The 12899-nt window shown below is 40.0% G+C and overlaps 1 protein-coding gene across 3 annotated transcripts in view; it reads right to left on the bottom strand.

Annotated features, from left to right (window-relative positions):
• The window catches only part of LOC143899646 (uncharacterized), a 249144-nt gene extending 236498 nt beyond the window's left edge, over positions 1–12646 (bottom strand). For 2 of the 3 annotated variants that reach the window (XM_077410061.1, XM_077410062.1), the window contains exon 1: positions 4085–5120. The gene's annotated coding sequence lies outside the window, so the exon portion shown is untranslated. Of the gene's footprint in view, positions 1–4084; positions 5121–12628 lie in introns of those variants that run through there. The other variant, XM_077410063.1, reaches the window with a different exon arrangement.
• Between the last annotated feature and the right edge of the window lie 253 nt (positions 12647–12899).

Below are 12899 nucleotides of genomic sequence, written 5' to 3'. Positions count from 1 at the left end.
TGGAACATTTTGAATCTTTCCTCAAAGAAAATGTTAAACTGTTATAATAGTGCTCGAGTTACAAGCGATGAATTTTCGAAAGTGCAAGTAGAAAATCTTATTCTTCCATTAGTTGCAAATGCACTTTACCTTAATTAAGAATCTTACTTTGAAAGTCAGTTGCCAGGGGACTTAATATCGCAAATTAAAAAGTTGCGCAAGCAGCTAATATCCGTAATCAAATTTTCATCGCAAAAAGAGATCAACTCCAAGCTGCTAGCAGAGATTTACAGGTGAAAAAAATGACGATAGCCGCGCGCTCTGTATGGTAATTCTTTCATCCCCGATGTCGCCGGTCCCCAGAAGCGCCCGGTATTCGCGTTCGTAGACAAAATATATACGTTCGCGATTATACGCACTAACAACAGAACGGAGGACAAAAGGGGTGGGCAGAGCGAACAGGGGCTATTCTTCTGCATTGATTAATGCGCCCCATGGAGCTCGAAACAGTTTCGCGACCCTTCCTTTCTCTCTCTCCCTCTCTCTCTCTCTCTCTCTCTCTCTCTCTCTCGCTCTTTCTCGCCCCCCTCTCTTGCTCTCGCTCTTGCTAGACAGGTCGACTCGCATCCGCGACGAGACTCATCTCCGATTTTATGCCTCGTTTGAGGGCACGTCCAAGCAGCCCTTCCCCCAAGACACCCTCGACGACGCGGCAACGATCCCAACCCTCCGACGACGACGACGACGACGACAACGATGGAGCGGCACGAAAATCACAGACCACGGGATTCGCCGTGCGGAGAACGGTCTATTTGGTATTTAAATAAGCGTACGCGGCCATGCACCCGCGCAGTCATCGCTCGGGGAACCGTATGGGTCTATAAGTCGAACCGATGTCTTTTTCTAGGGTTTACAGAGAGAAGGGAAAGGGTGTACATGACGTTGCGAAGGTTACGATCGATCGGGGCCGCTCAAGGCAGCCGGTGAGATTTTCTGTTTTACGGCAACGGCAGAAGGGAACCCCTTTCCAAAGGTATTTTGGCGAAGGTATATTGGAGTAAGGCGAGAACATCTTTACGCGCGAGTACCGCCCACAAGTTCTCAAGCGTAGCTGTTTTGGCAGAAAAATCGTTTTCGAACAGAGCGGTACGACCATTAGAATTTCCCTTATACTAATAATTCAACAATATATTTTCATTAACTAGCAAAATTTCCACACTTGATAGTGACGAAACATTTTGTATATTGAATATTTTATTTACTTAATTTTACTTTACTCGCTACTTTTCTCAACTACGCACAAAAATAAACGTGTACTCAAATTAAGTAATCATTTTATATTTTATTAGCGTTACAGGCATTACTGGAAGACCGAAAAGCCGTATTCATCGTCGTCTCATCTCCCTTAAGTCTCTTGATATCGCTTTAAACGATATTCACCGCGTCTTAATCCATAGGTATCTCGGACAATCCTTGAAAACAAAGTTGTCGGATCTCCCAGCAAGAACTCCGAAGGTACAATAACATGCTCCCGTATTAAACGGCGGCTAAAGTATGAGGACATCAACTCCGCGCACCGCAAGCTTCATATACCTCGACGTGTATACGTATATCATTCTCGAGGGAAGTTTGGACGCCAGAGAAAGGAAGGGAAGGAAGTAAGAATAAGACGTACACTTGTATCTGCTCGCCGAATTCCTGATGCTTCCGACGAGCGGACATTTATCTAGCCTCGTATTCGAGCGCGCGTGAGCATCGAGCCAAGAATTTCCCGTTTCTTTTGCAACTTCCTTCATAAATTCGTAATTAATTCAACGAACAATAATGAGCGGAATGTACACTTATATCCCCCCCTCTCGGTTCCCCCTTTCGAGAGAAGAGGGAACGACAGTAGCGACGGTAATATCTGTCGCACCGGTTCTATGACGCGCCGGCTCTATAGGCAAGCGAGGAAAATTATAGGTTTGTTATTGTGTACTTTCCTCCCCGGCTTTTCATCCTCGATCATTTATTTACGCAGAGCGACACTCGATTCCATGAACCGTTCGAATTTTTCCCACAGAAACGGCGCTCTCTTATTATCTCAGCATCAATATATGTTACAGTTTTAACCGATACGGATACGATCAGTCGCAATGAGAGTGATATTCAATACTGCCATTAAAATTGAAAATTATATGAAAATGTCATTAGAGTTATAAACATAAAATTAATAATTTACGCCAAGATTGTTATTAATGAAACGTTCAGAAAATAAATAATAAATATACATCATTACTAAAATGATACGCGTTATAAAATGATATGGAGTTTCGTCGAGCGTGTAATCGAGATTTTTTTATAATATTGTTATACATGTAATTACAAGATATAAAAATTTTTATAATTAAATCCTCTCTCCCCATTTAAAATATTAACACAAAAGCCAGTGATTTACACCAGTTAATCCAAATTTTGCTGTGTTTTCAAGCTAAACGCTCACTTTTGTTAAAAATGAAGATAAAATTCAACATTAACGATAAAATAAAAAATTAATTCAAAAATAAATAAAACAATCTGGGATTATTGTGTTAAAAAAAGAACAGTGCATGGCAATAACAATGGCTATGCAATTCATCTTTGTCGTTTAATATACGCTATAAACACTGAACAAAGCAAACTGCCTGTTAAAGAGTTAACACGGTCGACGGATCATCTTTGAGAATATAAAGAGACTCTCCGAAATATATTAGAGACAGTCCGCGTCGGTCGTCGCGTCCGGTATGTCGGGGGCATAAATTATACCAGAATGGAGAATGTACCCGCACGAGTTCTCTCGTTTGACGACTGCTCGCTTTGTCCGTTTCGTCGGCGCATTTCTAACATTAGACCCTTTAAAGACGATTAATTTTTTGACAATGGAAATAAACGCGTTTCCCCCGACGCACGATTTTCATTAGTGTGTCAAGAGATTTTTCAGGACGTTGAACCTGGGCAAATACAGGTTTTCGGAAACGGATCTTGCATGCGATCGCGAATTATAAAATACATATAAAGGAATACAAGAGACCATGTGTAAAATTTCGACGTTTAAATGTTTTCGATGTGTAAAAACTCGTTCGACGTTAAAAGTTTCGATTAATTATACGTTCGTTATTATTGGGACCGAAAAGCATGCTTATAAATTCGTGCGCAAATGAATAACGATACATTGCGTGACTGGTGTTGGAAATTAAAAGCGCAAATTTGGAAAAGATATAATATGAATACACAAAAATATGTATATTCACAAAGTGAATGGAGGAAAAATATTAGCCGTTATTATAATTATGAATTATATATGTTAATGTTGTTATATATATAATTTCTGCAAATCGCCAAAAATTAAAACGCAAAATAATTTATACTAAAAATACGTTAAAATATATAGCACATACAATTCATTAAAAAGAAAAAAATTGCGACCAACTCCCAAATAATTGCATGGATTCTACTGTCGTATCCAAAGATATAATCATAATAAAATAGCAGAAATAGTGTTAATAACAAAACTAATATTAAGATAATTAACAAAGAATATATCAACTTGACGTGCCGTCTTGTTAAACGAAATTTCGACATCAATATTCCTCTAAACTAGAGAGAGAGAGAGTTTTGCAGTTCTTTAAGTGTTATAGTATAGTGTCAACACACCATCACAGAACATTAACAGCCGAGTTATTCGAGGGGAGATTACGGCGAGAAGTTAATTAGCGCGATCGACTCGCGTCGCTAAGTACTACCGCGATCGTGGGCGGTATCGGAGCACGCGACGTTCGCGCGAATACCTCGCGATCAACGAATCTAACGAGAGAACGGGGTAAGCGAGCGCTGCAACGAAGCCATGGTGTTAAATTAGCGGTGTCGGCAATTTGGTCAGCGGCCAAGCGTTTAATTTACAAGCGCGATAATTCAGACGTATAATCTCCGAAAGTCGACGATGGGAGAGCCTGCGGGGGGCGTTTTCGGCGACGAAAGCTCACTCTCGCTCGCTTCTGAATTCGGTCCGAGAATGCCGCGCGATGTAAATAGATAACTAATACAGACGAAAGTGACAAAAAGAAGAGAAGCATTAATTTTTCCTTACTTGTACGACGACGAGGCGTGGAGACAATCAGTTGTCGACACACCGGCAGCGTTACTTGTTCGTCATAGAACACACCGAGAGAGCGGAGAACACCAAAGAGAGCGGAGAACAGACAACGTCACGTGTCACTGAACCGCCACTTATACAAGTTTACACCGGCGATCCTGCTGCAGATTCTCGTCGCGGGTGATCCCTGTCCTTGTCCGAGGAAAAACAATATCGCTTTCCGGGAACAGACTTCCGGGCAAATAGACGAGCACTAAAGCCGTTATCCCTTTCCAGGGAGACGGCTTCCAGCTATGCCGCACACCTCGAGACGTCGCGTCGTGAGGATACACCCGTCGACGAGCGCCGTCCTTCTGAACGCGCGCGTTTTTTCCGCGTTGCTCGCGGAAGAGGCGCGCGTACTTCCGCTTTCTCCGGACCGAGAGGAACGAGGAGGGAAGAAGGCAGAGGAACAAAAGGAGAGAGAGAGCTTACGCGTTCGCGAGAGAGGGAGAGAGAGAGGAACGACCGACGCGGCGACGGCGACGGCGGCGGCGGCGGCAGCGACAGCGGCAGCGGCAGCGGCGGCGGCGACGTCGACGACGACGACGACGGTCGCGTGGTATCGATTCGTGGCCGTGGAAAGCCGGCGGCGAGGCGGCCCAGAGAGAGCTTTTTCTTCGCTTTCTCTCCCTCCCTCCCCCGTGTATCCTCCTTTTCCTTCCCCCCCGCGAACAACACGTTTAAATATCCCGTCTACGCTTCGAGTGAGCGAACGCGCGCTCCGTTCGCGCTCCGAGGGGGGTGTACCGCGTGTACCGCGTGTACTACGAGATCGTTTCGGAGTACTCTACTCCCTCCTCTCCCGTCCCCGTGCGTGTATTTAAATTTATGCGTTTGTGCGAGCACACAGGTCGGCGGTAACTGGGACTCGGAGTGTACGAATACGGGCGCGAACGAGGAGCGAGGAAGGGTCACAACAACGTGCGTACGGTTGGTGTGTGTACGTAACACGGAAGACGAACGCGTCTCGCTCGAACGTCCGGGTCGGACTGAGCGGTGGGGCGTTCGACAGGCCCGCGTACTCGCTCGAGGTACCGTCTTCCCCCACCCGGAGGAGCCACGCTTCGGCTTTCCCACCCTTGTCGCGCGCGACCTACCTCCCCTCACGGCACCGTTCGTTCTTCTGCCCTACCGCGCCCAGTGCCGTACTCCGGGCTGGATCTTCGGATCCCGCGAACCAACATCCCTTGATGCAGCTGATCTTCTCATCGCAAATTGGTAGATGTGAATATAATTGCAATTTAAATCGTACAAATTATATATGACAGTTATATATGACAATTATATATGACAATAAAATTTTTTAAATAAATATGTGCACTGTAAAAATGTACAGAAGAATCTTCCCGCGGAAAATGGTTTATCTCGATATATTCAATAGAACTAATAGATTTTTTATTGAAACAGTCGCAAATATTTTGCGTACATTTATATTATGTTATGCTCCAGTTTTAAACAGTAAACTTGTCAATTAAAACAAAAAATTTTAAAATATTTAAGATTTATCCATAACTGAATTTATCGGTAATTCAAAACTTATACGATTAATTTGGAAAGCGAGGAAGAAGAGAAAAAATGTTATAACTACACAAAATAACTGCATTATTTGTACGATATAAATATCTCTCGTAAACAAAGATCGATTAAATTTCATTTTTTGAAATATCTTTAACAATTCTCCTCAAAATTTTGCAAAAATAAGTTTTAAGTAAATTAAATGATAATACTGGCTTTTTCTTAGAGATATCACCCAATGGTACAGATTATTATAGCGGTAGTAGATAAATATTATTCCCTATTATCAGTTATTTCTATATAAATGGGGGGATTCTATCATGCGTTTGTTATGTTCATGAAACCGGCGGAAATAGATAAATAATAATGTTAATCGATAACATGCGCGATAAAAGCTGTTGCGTAAGCGTGAGCGTATACTTGTGTATACATTTACGCATTTACTATCTCTACTATTTACCACGTTAAATTATTACCTCTCATGAAAGTTTATCCATCCGCGAGATGAACAATTTTAATAGATGGCTTTTAACATTTTTATCTAATTTTTCATTTTTTATTTGTGTTAGGCGCTAAATTGTTTCAAAAATGTATTCCTAAAAGTCGGGGCGTTATAAAAAAAACGTTACATGAAAAAATAATTTTCCAGTTTCCAACAACGTTTTCCAATATCGCTGCACACATCTAACATGAACATCAAGATTTATTCATTTGACATGTAGAAATCGTATGACCAAACGCGTTGCACGACGCACCTTTTGCGATAAAAAAGGTTTTTTTGAAAATAACTATTTATAATGTTCATCAGTAAAGTTATTTCCTTTTTAAGTTGAGTATACTAAAAAAATGGCAATAGATTTTTAAAAAATACGACAAGTACCGCTCTATTTTACAGAACTAAATTTGACCCCAAACCTATAAAAATCGCGAGTTAAGAGAAGATTACGCTACGAAATGATGTTATACTAAAGGGGCTCGAAATTCTCTGTCGGCACATTGTCGCAGTAGGGTTTTAAATGTCAGGCACAAATGTGTTACACCTTATTATGTGCGCTTTTGGTTTTCCCGATGTTCCCCGCGCAGGAAAGAGAACTATATCAGCGTTCGATATGGGAAAGATATCGAGATAGCTCGAGAAAGCATCATCCCTTTCCCTCGAAAACGTTACCCTCTCACTCCGCAGAATTGCAGTCCATTCTCGGCATACCTGATCGCGCCGGGCAATCTCTGGCCTTTTCAGGCCAGGTATGCTTTGCCACGTTTTCATAAAGGTTCTCGAAGAGCCATGTCTCGAATGTTGTCGACCGCATCCTCGAACAGCAACAAGAAAGACTAAAAATCATCCCGTCTGTTGCTAACATCTATCCTTGGTATTTCGTAGGAAAATTCTTAGAATCAAATTGTACTGCTGCAACGAGCCACGAATGATGTTGAGGAATGTATAAAGAATATTTCGCAAGTCGTATTTTACAGCATCTCTCGCGCAATAGAAACGCGCATTAATATGATCCCGCATAGTTATGTATTATATATAACTGTGTCTATTTAATAAATTATTGATTAATACCAGTATATATTTAATAACTGTTAGTCTATATATATCAATCGAATTCTTTCTTGCTCATTTTTATTTTTGATTTTTATAAATAACACAATAATAAAAATAAATAACATAATATTTCTCCGTGCAAAACCGTTAAATAATTGTATATTTAAGTTCAAATTAGAATTTATCCCAAGTAATATAACATAGACAAGATCACAGGTATAATATGTATATTTGAATGCTTATGCTTCGTTTATTATCAAGATTCTTTTATCAAAAAGCTCATCTAAATATTTCAGAGACCGCAGTCATTTGACGTAATCCTCTCATAACAGCCCTTATTTACTTACATTTAAAATTCTCCTACCTTCTCTTTTGCACTCCGACTTTTAAACACGTTTCACTTGGTTTCACTTCACATTGCTAATATACGATAGACTTAAATCGAACCTGATAGTTTATCTGTCTTGGGCACAAGTTCGTAAACAGCTGAGATTTCAACGACATCAGGCTAGACATTTATTTCGTTTCAGCGCAGAGTGCTAATTTAGTTTATGGTCCAACGACATTTGTCTCAGAAACCGAACGACTGTTCACCCGGCGCGGAAGTGGCGCTCGGAGTTCTTTCCGCGTCATTCGCCAAGATTGAAAACACGGAATTACTTGTTGGTGGATGAGAAAGAGAGAGAAAAAGAGAGAGAAAGAGGGAGGGACCGCGCTTTCTCGCTGAGTGGGTGGTGGGCGCTAAAAAATGGTAATCCGATCGTTTCCACGGCGCACCGTCGAAGCTTTACCGCGGATACGCGAAAGCCCACCCTAAACCCTAAACCGAGAGTCCCCTCTTTTTCTCTACGAGCCGACCCCCGTCCTCCATATTCTTCCAGATCCTTTTATCAGTTTTCCCCAAGAATACGATGAAAAGGGACGAGAGCCCTCCGTCGAATAGTAAAATATTTCACGTTAGACCCGGGACCCCCTTCTCCAAAAAAAAAAACCCGAGCGCATATCTTATATCGCGGAAGCACTCAACGAGGAATTTAATTCAATCGCTCACTTCCGAATACCGATACGGGAGCCTCGGACACGCATTGTATATTTTGGCATCATTTTTGATTCCATGACTGAGCTTATTTCTCGGAAAGACTGCTTTCCCACGTGATATATCACTTATTTAAATTACAATAATACGCACAATCTCATAAAGAAACGCTGCGGAAGCTAAAATACAAATATCATCTTTCTCAATTTAATTTAAAAATGCAGAAAAAAAATATACAAGATAAAAAGAAATGTCTGATAAAAAGAAATCATAAAATTTGCGACTTCGTAATTTTCAGTGCAGCAATAAAGGTATTTCTAAAACATTTTTGAGTGGCAAAACTCGCAGGTTTCAACGCGATAATCGTGATTTTCAAGCTTTTGCATATCACTGATTAAGACATCATTCATTCAGTGCCAAAAGGCGGTTTCGTTTCTTCAACAACGCGACCGGTCTCAATAAGGAACGAAGATCGTCGCGGACGTGGATTTCTCAAGTGAAGGGTTCTCGGGCGCGTTCGCTCCGTTCTCACCGCAACGCGAGTTACGGATAATAACGGCGGCCTATCCGGTAGCCACCGGAGTCGAACGTCGAACCGCAACCCATCGACATACGCCGCACGTAACCCGTACACGTATACGGCACGCACGTGTAAGTGCACGCGCGCATGCGGCCGGATCCTCGCACAGCGGCGAGCGTGAGCGCGCGCGTGCACCTGCGCACACGTACTTTCTCACCTACGTACTCGGGGGGTGAAAACTGCACGCGATGTTGCTGGTACAGGTTCCCCCAGACTCGGGGCTCCGACGGTTAGTGCGTGCCCGAAAACTATACCGTGTAAATCCGAAGCCGCGCGTAAATCAAAAGCGCGCCGAGCAAGAACCGTTCGTATTGCGAGCGGCAAAATCGGTTCTCGCTTTGTGCGAATTTGATTTACACGCTAGTTCACGGGAATGCATTAACCGCGACGAATCGAGAACTGTCTGCAAGTGCTCGATACGCGGCAAACGCAAACATGCAAAGATCGATTTACAACGCACACGGCCAGCAGGGATACCGGATCGCATCGAGATACATCGTCCTTAGAGATCCTAGACAGCAAATCCGTTTTACGAATTTTTCCCTATAAATTACCGCGTCGTTGTACAATTAAAAGAAGGTTTACGTGAAACTTTACGAATTTTCGCATTCTAATTATAAATTTATAATTAGATTTATAAATTTCTACATAATTTTTTATTCAGTCGATAAAAAGTCTTACGTTCAATAAATTTTCTCATTATCGAGTTTTTTAAATTAACTCTACATAAATATAACTTAAGTAATTAAATTAGTGACAAATTAAAAAGATATAGTCACACCGTGAGTTAACTAATTTTTTATCTCACCGCTCAATTACCGATCAATCATACGGATTAAAAAAAGAAGAGGAAATAATTATTTCTTAATAACTTTTCAACTATATTGACTTTTTCATTAAATTTTCTACAACTCTATCTGCCATTTAACTGAACTAAAAATACGAAGATTAAATATAAAAAACGTAATGTCTTTAGTTTTTATTTAAACAATGCAAATTAAAGTGACTATATTTACACCCCGATTTACACTGACTAAAATTGAAAAAACTGTTTATAAGTCGTTAAATATATAATTGGAAATAGATACAGAGCTTTCGAAACATTATTTTTCTTGCAAATATTATAAAATTCAAAGAAGTTCGAAGAAAAAAAGCTAAAAAAACTGTAAAAAACGAGTCAAGCCCACTAATTAATTAATATTCTTCAAATTCTTCATATCATCATATCAAATTAAATACAGCTCTATATTTAATAATAATAATTATATAAAAAATTAAGATCTCTTTTAAGTGTTTTTACGGTTGCCGAGAACTGATATTTCGTGATTAATTTTTCCGATTTTTTATTATTCGCGGCAATTCTAAATATCCAGACAAGTTCACGCTCGTCTCGTTAAGAATATACGCTACTTAACGTTCGCGGATTTGCCACCAGCGAAAATGCATCGTCTTACGGCATTGTATAAGTACACGGCCGTGCAATTTGCGTCTCATGCGTTGTAAATATCCCTCAAACATGCCACATAGCGTGAATAAAGGTACATCCGAACGAAACACGGCCGTGTTAGCTATTTGTCGCGTGTGTCACGTTGCACGCGATATGGTATGTCACTGCCTAGCTGAATACTGATTTCACCATATCGATATGAATCGCAGCTGTGTGTCTTAACGCAACGCATACGAGTGCACGTGCAATTCTGGGATCGCCTGCCGTCCAAATATACGACTAATTGTAAGACAAAAAAAATTATCGCGAAAACGACCCCACCAACACCGAATTCACATACGTGTCGATTTCGTTTCAATCCAACAAATTTAATCCCACTGATTTCTCGGATTCCTTTATTTATATTCATTTATTAGCAATAACGACATCTTTCAAGATATAATTCGCACATTTAATTAACATACTATTTCTCGAAGCAAAAATGCATATTCTCATTTTTTCCCTAAATAAGAAATGTTATCATCTCTAATTCTAAACCAATAAGACAAAATTTAATATAATTTAATATTTAGTAAAACTAATTAAATCGTTTGATTAATTGGATGAGCAAAAGCTGCCACAAAGAAATGTATTTTATGCGACATTTTCATTACCATCGAACACGGAGATCTTCGCGTCGGGGTGTCGTAGAAATCTGATCTTATTGGAAACCGACTTTGAATCTCTGGTGCAAAATACGTTGATAATACGTGTATACACGACGCGTGTATCTGCTATACCCTATATCATTCTCGCAATACGTATATATACGCGGTCCTCTCGATACACACGATATAGGCGTAAGACGAAATAGACAACATTCCCAACGGGTGCTTTGTGGATATATCAATCTGTCCCTATATATCCAGCCGCAGGATGGGCAAGAGGATAACACGACCGCAGTAAATTATCGGTAAATAATATCGCTCCCCCTCGCCCTTCCCGTCCCTGTAATTCGAACGGTATCACCCGCCATTTTCGTGGATTTTCTCGAGAAAATCCGGAGGACGTAATTTGATTCTTGCCAATGTACATGTGTGTTTCCTATTACTATTATACTTTCCGTTATCCTACTGTGACGTGCTGACCGAGAGGCGTAGGTATACATATCGATCAGTTCCTATATTCCGCGACGTGATCCGCTATATTTCCCTTCGATACTATACGCTTGTTACACGTATACCATAATACTGATACGTAACAGTATGTTGTCTACCAATTACGCGTTCGTATGGTCCAATTAAACCTGAACACATTTGCTGATCTACCTTAGTTTTTCTAACCGTGAACGCAGAACGCGGACAAAAGCGCGGAACAGATTCGCGGTGCATTATTAACGCGTCGCGTTGTATTTCAGCGCGTGTATACTCGGTGCGTATCGCGGTACGCTGTAGTATATAATCTATTCTTGACGAACTGTATAAAATGCTGCATAAAATATCAATCAATCGTGTACGTCAATCAAACGGACCTGACTATCCGTAGATGGAATTCCGTTTGTAGAATAATAATAAAGTATTCTCGTAAACACGGTACGTAAGAAATTGGGGGAAAAATGCGTGTCTGAAAAATTGCTCGTCGAAGAGTGATCCGTTCGTTGAACGCGATTATATATATCACGACTGTCTCTATTTTCAACGTATTGTTTATGATAACGCACGAAATTTACATGTAAAATTATTTCAGCTTTGAAAAGAATTCTTCAACTTCCTTAAACTGGTCTAACGTATTTTTCAAATATAATTTTAGCTTACAATTACGCTGTTTTCGGTAACGCAGATTCGAACAGTAACAAAAAGTCGGACAGACTATTGAATATTAAAGAATAAAATTTTTAAATCAATAACTTGAGTAAAATAATACTTTGTTATTTTTAACCGCCTTGTGTATCGAAATGTATATTTTAATACAAAACAGTATTACTTTAACTCCATTAGTTTAATTAAATTGACATTGTTTTAATTAAATAAACGAATATATTAAGTAGGAGCAGTAGCGACCTATAGAAATATAAAAATAATTCAAGCTTGAGTATAATTTGATAAGTAGTGCAAATTTAACGGAGTAAGAGCTCGACTGAGCATACCGAACCGTGATTTTATAGTTATCAATTATCAATCAGAATATCGGAGAAACTGCGGTCCCATTTACGTTGTGTAAATAAAAAGTCGGCAGGGAGAGGATTACAAATTATAAAAGTATATATATATTTTCTAGGCTCTAGAGAGAGGGAGTCCATCCATTTCAAAGCAATGGATTATATTATCTTAGTTTATTTGTAATATACTTTTACAGAGTTGTCTCGACATTGAAATGAAAAAATAACTCACCGGCCGAAAGATGCGCAATAGCGGGGAGGTAACTCTGCGTCCTGCGTTGATCTGCAACATAAAAATATTTTTACATTAAAGAAGTGTCCAAGAGATATAATCGATAAGTAAATAATACTTCAAGTAAATATCGCGCCCGTTAAATTTTTAAAACGTCATTTTAATATATCTGACTTTAAAACGCTAGGATACAAGAAACAATCGCGGCTCTATATTTCCGCATTAACTTGCTCGAAAAATCGTGCGAGTAACATTACCGTGCGAATAAGAG

This window comes from Temnothorax americanus, unplaced genomic scaffold, assembly GCF_048541705.1.
Source record: "Temnothorax americanus isolate GAGA-0224 unplaced genomic scaffold, ASM4854170v1 Scaffold28, whole genome shotgun sequence".
NCBI lineage: Eukaryota > Metazoa > Arthropoda > Insecta > Hymenoptera > Formicidae > Temnothorax > Temnothorax americanus.
This window is presented reverse-complemented; position numbering and strand designations above follow the sequence as displayed.